The sequence below is a fragment of the Bison bison genome, unplaced genomic scaffold, assembly GCF_000754665.1.
Source record: "Bison bison bison isolate TAMUID 2011002044 unplaced genomic scaffold, Bison_UMD1.0 scf7180017859304, whole genome shotgun sequence".
Taxonomy (NCBI): Eukaryota; Metazoa; Chordata; class Mammalia; order Artiodactyla; family Bovidae; genus Bison; species Bison bison.
Window position 1 is genome coordinate 71,163 of NW_011489876.1, and position 7,685 is coordinate 78,847.

A 7,685-nucleotide genomic window follows, 5' to 3' on the forward strand; every position below is an offset into this window, starting at 1 on the left:
TGGAAGGGGGGTTCAGGATGGGGAACACATGTACACCTGTGGCGGATTCATGTTGATGTATGGCAAAACCAATATAATATTGTAAAGTAATTAACTTCCAATTAAAATAAATAAAATTTTTTAAAAAGTCATAACAAGATAACCATCCAAGAAAAAGAGCTTCTTAAGTAATGAGCCTCCTGCCCTGAAAAGACTTAATCAAAAGCTAAAAGATGAAAGTAATGCCACTTTCTAAAGGGAGAAAGACTCTGCCCTGAAGGGAATTGAGATTAGACAACATCTCATCTCAGTCCCCTTCCAATTTTTATTCAGTGATTCCAACAAGTACAGGGGTTTATAATTGTTTATTGGTGGCTTATGAAATACCTTGTCGATTTTAAACACTGATACAAGAAAATATTTCTTAGGCCTGGCTACCTGCCACATATTAGTGCGTGCGTGCATGCTTAGTCACTCAGTTGTGTCCAACTCTTTCTGACCCCATGGACTGTAGTCCACCAGACTCTTCTGTTCGTGGAATTCTCTGACTGGAGTGGGTTCCCATGCCCTCCTCCAAGGGATCTTCCCAACCCAGGGATTGAACCTTGATCTCCAGCATTGCAGTCGGATTCTTTACCATCTGAGCCGCCAGGGAAACCCTGCATATTAGTGATAGCTTACTGAAGACACTCCCTAATAACTGAGGCTACCAAATCCAGTTTCTCACTATGGTCATTCTCATGTATTTTGTTGTGTGCCAGACCCATGATCATCTCACCATCTCACTTTATTTTAGGCCAACCCATAGAGAAATAGCATGTTGTTTGAATCACTATTAACATGTATCCAATTTTCACTTTTTTTAAGCAACATGTCCTACACACGTTTCCACTTTCTTTTTAGACTCATGTTACTCTATGGCTTTTTGTCCCCAGGTTTCATTCAGTTCAGTTCAGTTCAGTCGCTCAGTCGTGTCCGACTCTTCACGACCCCATGAATCGCAGCACACCAGGCCTCCCTGTCCATCACCAACTCCTGGAGTTCACTCAGATTCACGTCCATCGAGTCAGTGATGCCATCCAGCCATCTCATCCTCTGTCGTCCCCTTCTCCTCCTGCCCCTAATCCCTCCCAGCATCAGAGTCTTTTCCAATGAGTCAACTCTTTGCATGAGGTGGCCAAAGTACTGGAGTTTCAGCTTCAGCATCATTCCCGCCAAAGAAATCCCAGGGCTGATCTTCAGAATGGACTGGTTGGATCTCCTTGCAGTCCAAGGGACTCTCAAGAGTCTTCTCCAACATCACAGTTCAAAAGCATCAATTCTTCGGCGCTCAGCTTTCTTCACAGTCCAACTCTCACATCCATACATGACCACTGGAAAAACCATAGCCTTGGCTAGACGGACCTTTGTTGGCAAAGTAATGTCTCTGCTTTTGAATATGCTATCTAGGTTGGTCATAACTTTCCTTCCAAGGAGTAAGTGTCTTTTAATTTCATGGCTGCAGTCACCATCTGCAGTGATTTTGGAGCCCCCCAAAATAAAGTCTGACACTGTTTCCACTGTTTCCCCATCTATTTCCCATGAAGTGATGGGACCATTATAGAACAAAGAAGTTCCAAAGAGTATGTGAATAGGCTCTACAGCTTGCATCCTATAAAAGCTGGCTACAGACTGTGGTTCATGAGCTAGTCACCATTCATCAAATCTTTTCAGACTGGTCTTGCCATACTTCTTGCCAGGAAATTGCTCAATCGCTACATACCTGATGCTTGTGTTTGGCAAAAATAAGCTCTCTTAGAGTTGGGACATATGTGTGTGCATTTTCCGTTGGGGTTGCTTTTTTTTTTTCTTCCAGTTTTCAGATATTTAGAAAACATTCTTCACATTGCTGATAAAATTGCAAACTAAAGTTTCCTTCTTGACATTCAGTACAGGCTCGTAATGAAGAAAATGTTGCAGCCACACAAACAACCTGCAACTCCATCCTGGAATTACGGTTTGCAATAAGTCATAGCCAAGAAGGGCTTCCCAGGTGGCGCTAGTGGTAAAGAACCCACCTGCCAATGCAGGAGACTTAAACAGATGTGGGTTTGATCCCTGGGTTGGGAAGATGCCCCAGAGGAGTGCAAGGCAACGACTCCAGTATACTTACCCGGAGAATCCCATGGACAGAGCAGTTTGGCAGCTAGAGTTCATGGGGTCTCAAAGAGTTGGACATGACTGAAGTGACTTAGTATGTACACATGATGGGCCAAGAAAGGATCATGAGCTAGTCCTTAATACTCCAGCACTTCAGCAGGGAAAGGCAGTTGCTCAAGTGCCAATTTGCAGGATCCCAACCCAGCTCAAGACAGACCACAAACATTCTGAAAGGGAAACAGATTTCAGTGACCATATGTGCAATTATGATTCATCCCCATGATAACTGAATAAAGAAGTGTGTTGGCCTATCTGGGGCTCCCATGGCTGAAGCTGGGAAAGGCGGATTTCACTCAGCCCCCAAACAGGTCCCACCTGCCCCAGAATCCAGATCCTGAACTACCCCCAAGGAGATGCGGATGGGGGTTCAATCTTGAGAGACCTTAGATCAGGATCACAAGGTAAAGATCATGTCACCAAAACACTTGTCACCCAGATGCACATATATGGCTATTCCTTATGGAATGTGATTTCAGTTCACTTCATTGCAGATGCCACGTGAAACCCTTGGCTTTCACCTGACCCAGATTAATCCTGTCTCCCTAGCACGTGCCCCCATTCCTCTATGAGGGGATTATATACTACCTTTATCTGCTAGTTTTTTTTTTTTTAAGCCAAGAACCAAATGGAAAAGTCTTAATAATTTCACACCAGATATTTATAATAATACAAATCAATGAACCAAACAAAGGGAGTTTTGGTTCCTCCTGCTTATCAAATCTTTCTAAAAGTCAGACCTCCCCTGCTTTTCTCTTTGTCTAATATTGGGTTAACCCTGAAAAAGAAAATGGCAACCCACTCCAATATTCTTACCTGGGAAATCCCATGGACAGAGGAGCCTGCCGGGCTACAGTCCATGGTGGGAGGGGCGGGTGGTGGGCAGGTCACAAAAGAGTCAGACAAACTGAGCCACTAGACAACAATAACATTATTTCTATTATTATTACATCAGCTCCACCTAGATCATCAGGCATTAGATCCCAGAGATTGGGGACCCTTTGTTTACTGAACCCCTACAACTAATATATCCCAAGCACTGTTCTAAGAAAATGCAGATGCTAAGATTAAAAATGAGGCTGAGGTTGCCTCAACCCGCTGTCTGGCTTCAAGGAAGCTCCCAAATTAGTTAATCAGCAATTGGAATCATTTTCAATCAAATTCAATTATCTCAGTGCCTCATCTGAATGAGAAGTGTAAATTCCCATGGAAGGAAGTCATAAAAGATGCTGTTGAAAGGCAGCAATGGCAGACTGCTACAGGGAATCCTACAATTTAGCACAGGCTGGCTCCAAAGCAAAGAATTAAGATTTCAAATAAAGTCCTTCTCTTCGGAGATCTGATGTCCCTTAATGAAGGTGTGGATTTCAGAGGTAATATCCTAAAACTTTAGGAAAATTCTGCTGAGAAATGATGCTAGTAGGTCACAACCCAGGGAGCACTGATATCTCCAGTAATGGCATCAAATGATATGAGTCATTTTCCAGATGTGGGAAATGAAGAGATTAAAGAACGACAACAAAAAAAAACACATGTATTTTCTTTTAAAGAATTTTTTTATATGAAACACTTTTTTGAAAGTAACTTAGCAATTTTTTAATGAAGTATAGCTGATTTACAATATTGTGTTAGTTTCAGGTGTACAACAGCCTTTCTTTTTTGTTTGTTTTTATTTTTTAAATTATGAAAATATAACACATTTACAGGAGACTTGGAAAATACAGAACAAGGTTACATATACTTTCACTATATATTACAATTGTTTTTTTAAGTGGCTAAATTAAGATTTTTAGTTGGAGTTTCAATATCAAACTCTCAAAAATTAATAGAACGAATATACAGAGAAGTAGAAGGATATAGTAGACTTGAAAAGCACTATGAATCAATTCAACAAAATTAAGATTTATACAGTTTTCACACAACAGTAGGATACAAATTCTATTTAAGTTCCCATAGCCTATAAACTAAGAGACACTGGAATATATCCAGGGACATAAGACCAGGTGCAAAATTTTGATGGTTCTAAAGGTATTGAAATCATACAGTCTATTCTCTTATCACTGTGAAATTATGTTAGATATCAATATCAAAAGATATTTGAAAATAACCTACATATTTTCAAGTGTAACGTGACATTTACCAAGAGAGATCTTTGATTTAGCCATTGAAAGCTTCAGTAAAGTTAGAATACTGAAAAAACACAGAGGGTGATTACAGAGAAGAAAGCATTTAAATGGGAAATTAATATCAAAGATATTTTTAAAAATCCAATGTATTTGGAAATTAAACATCCACTTTTAAGTGATGGGTGTATATAAGAAGACATAACAAGGAAATTAGAACATATTTGCAATAGAATAAAAGTGTAAAGAGAATTTAACAGAATTTGTTGCATGCAACCGAAGTGCCTCAGTGCAATTAAATACAATGTGGAGTCTTGAATAAGGTATGAAAGCAAATAATGGACACTGATGAAAGTGAAAGTGCAGAGTGAAAAAGTTGGCTTAAAGCTTAACATTCAGAAAACGAAGATCATGGCATCTGGTCCCATCACTTCATGGGAAATAGATGGGGAAACAGTGGAAACAGTGTCAGACTTTATTTTTTTGGGCTCCAAAATCACTGCAAATGGTGACTGCAGCCATGAAATTAAAAGACACTTACTCCTTGGAAGGAAAGTTATGACCAACCTAGATAGCATATTCAACAGCAGAGACGTAACTTTGCCAACAAAGGTCCGTCTAGCCAAGGCTATGGTTTTTCCAGTGGTCATGTATGGATGTGAGAGTTGGACTGTGAAGAAAGCTGAGTGCTGAAGAATTGATGCTTTTGAACTGTGTTGGAGAAGACTCTTGAGAGTCCCTTGGACTGCAAGGAGATCCAACCAGTCCATTCTGAAGGAGATCCGCCCTGGGATTTCTTTGGAAGGAATGATGCTAAGGCTGAAACTCCAGTACTTTGGCCACCTCATGTGAAGAGTTGACTCATTGGAAAAGACTCTGATGCTGGGAGGGATTAGGGGCAGGAGGAGAAGGGGACGACAGAGGATGAGATGGCTGGATGGCATCACTGACTTGATGGATGGGAGTCTGAGTGAACTCTGGGAGTTGGTGATGGACAGGGAGGCTTGGCGTGCTGCGATTCATGGGGTCGCAAAGAGTCAGACACGACTCAGCAACTGAACTGAACTGAACGTAAAATTTTGTGTAATTTGAAGAACATCTGTACTTTAGTGAACAATACTTTAGTTATGTTAATTTCCTATTTTTTAACAACATATTTCTTTATATTCTCAGAATTGGATTAGAAGTTTCAAGACTCATTCAAATTTTTTTACAATCACTTAAGATAATAAATTTCTAGATTTTAGCATTAATACTAGATGTCAAAATACATAGAACTATATCAATATATGAACCATTTTAAAGTCCTTTTTAATTTATTCGTTTTTTAATTGAAGGATAATTGCTTTACAGAATTTTGTTGTTTTCTGTCAAACCTCAACATGGATTAGCCATAGGTGTACATATATCCCCCTTCCTTTTGAACCTCCCTCCCATCACCCTCCCCATCCCACCCCTCTAGGTTGATAAAAAGCCCCTGTTTGAGTTTTCTGAGCCACACAGCAAATTCCCGTTGACTATCTATTTTGCCTATGGTAATGTAAGTTTCCTTGTTACTCTTTCCATACATCTCACCCTCTCCTCCTCTCTTCCCATGTCCATAAGTCTATTCTCTGTTTCTCCATTGCTGCCCTGTAAATAAGTTCTTCAGTACCATTTTTCTAGATTCAGTATATATGCATCAGAATACTATATTTATCTTTCTCTTTCTGACTTACTTCACTGTTTAATAGGCTCTAGGTTCATCCACCTCATTAGAACTGACTCAAATGTGTTCCTTTTTGCAGCTGAGTAATATTCCATTGTGTATATATACCACAACTTCTTTATCCATTCATCTGTTGATGGACATCTAGGTTGCTTCCAAGCTCTTCCAGGGTGATGAGAGGAAGGTTCAAAAGGGAGGGGGTATATGTACACTTATGGCTGATCCATGTTGAGGTTTGACAGAAAGCAAAATTCTGTAAAGCAATTATCCTTCAATTAAAAAACAAATAAATTAAAAAGACTAAAAATGGTTCATATATTGATATTGTTCTATGCATTTTCAATTTAGCTATTGTAAACAGTGCTGCAGTGAACAATGGGATACATGTGCCTCTTTCAATTTTGGTTTCCTCAGTGTAGATGCCTAGGAGTGGAATCGCTGGGTCATATGGTGGTTTTATTCCTAGTTTTTAAAGGAATCTCCATACTGTCTTCCATAGTGGCTGTATAAATTTACATTCCCACCACAAGTGCAAGAACATTCCCTTTTCTACACACCCTCTCCAGCATTTATTATTTGAAGACTTTTTGATGATGGCCATTCTGACTGGTGTGAGGTGATATCTCATTGTAGCTTTGATATGCATTTCTCTAATAATGAGCAATGTTGAGCATCTTTTCATGTGTTTGTTAGCCATCTGTATGTCTTCTTTGGAGAAATGTCTGTTTAGGTCTTTTCCCCACTTTTTGATTGGGTTGTTTGCTTTTCTGGTATTGAGTTGTATGAGCTGCTTGTGTATTTTGGAAATCAATCCTTTGTCAGTTGTTTAATTTGCTATTATTTTCTCACATTCTGAGGGTTGTCTTTTCACCTTGCTTATGGTTTCCTTTGCTGTGCAAAAGCTTTTAAGTTTAATCAGGTCCTATTTGTTTACTTTTGTTTTTGTTTCAATTATTCTAGGAGGTGGATCACAGAGAATCTTGCTTTGATTTATATCATTGAGTGTTCTGCCCTTGTTTTCCTCTAAGAGTTTTATAGTTTCTGGTCTTACACTTAGGCCTTTAATCCATTTAATCCATGGTGTTAGGAAGTGTTCTAATTTCATTCTTTTACATGTAGCTGTCCAGTTTTCCCAGCATCATTTATTGAAGAGGCTGTTTTTGCCCCATTGTATATTCTTGCCTCCTTTGTCAAAAATAAGGTACCCATAGATGCATGGGTTTATTTCTGGGCTTTCTATCTTGTTCCATTGGTCTAAATTTCTGTTTTTGTGCCAGTACCATACTGTCTTGATGACTGTAGCTTTGTAGTATAATCTGAAGTCAGGAAAGTTGATTCCTCCAGCTCCATTCTTCTTTCTCAAGACTGCTTTGGCTATTCAGGGTCTTTTGTGTTTCCATGTGAATTGTGAAATTTTTTGTTCTTGTTCTATGAAAAATACAATTGGTAATTTGATAGGGATTGCACTGAATCTCTAGATTGAGTTTGGTAGTATAGTCATTTTCACAATATTGATTCTTCCTACCCAAGAACATGGAATATCTCTCCATCTGTTTATGTCATCTTTGATTTCTTTCCTCAGTCAGTCAGTCAGTCAGTTCAGTTGCTCAGTCATGTCCGACTCTTTGCTACCCCATGAATCGCAGCACGCCAGGCCTCCCTGTCCATCACCAACTCCC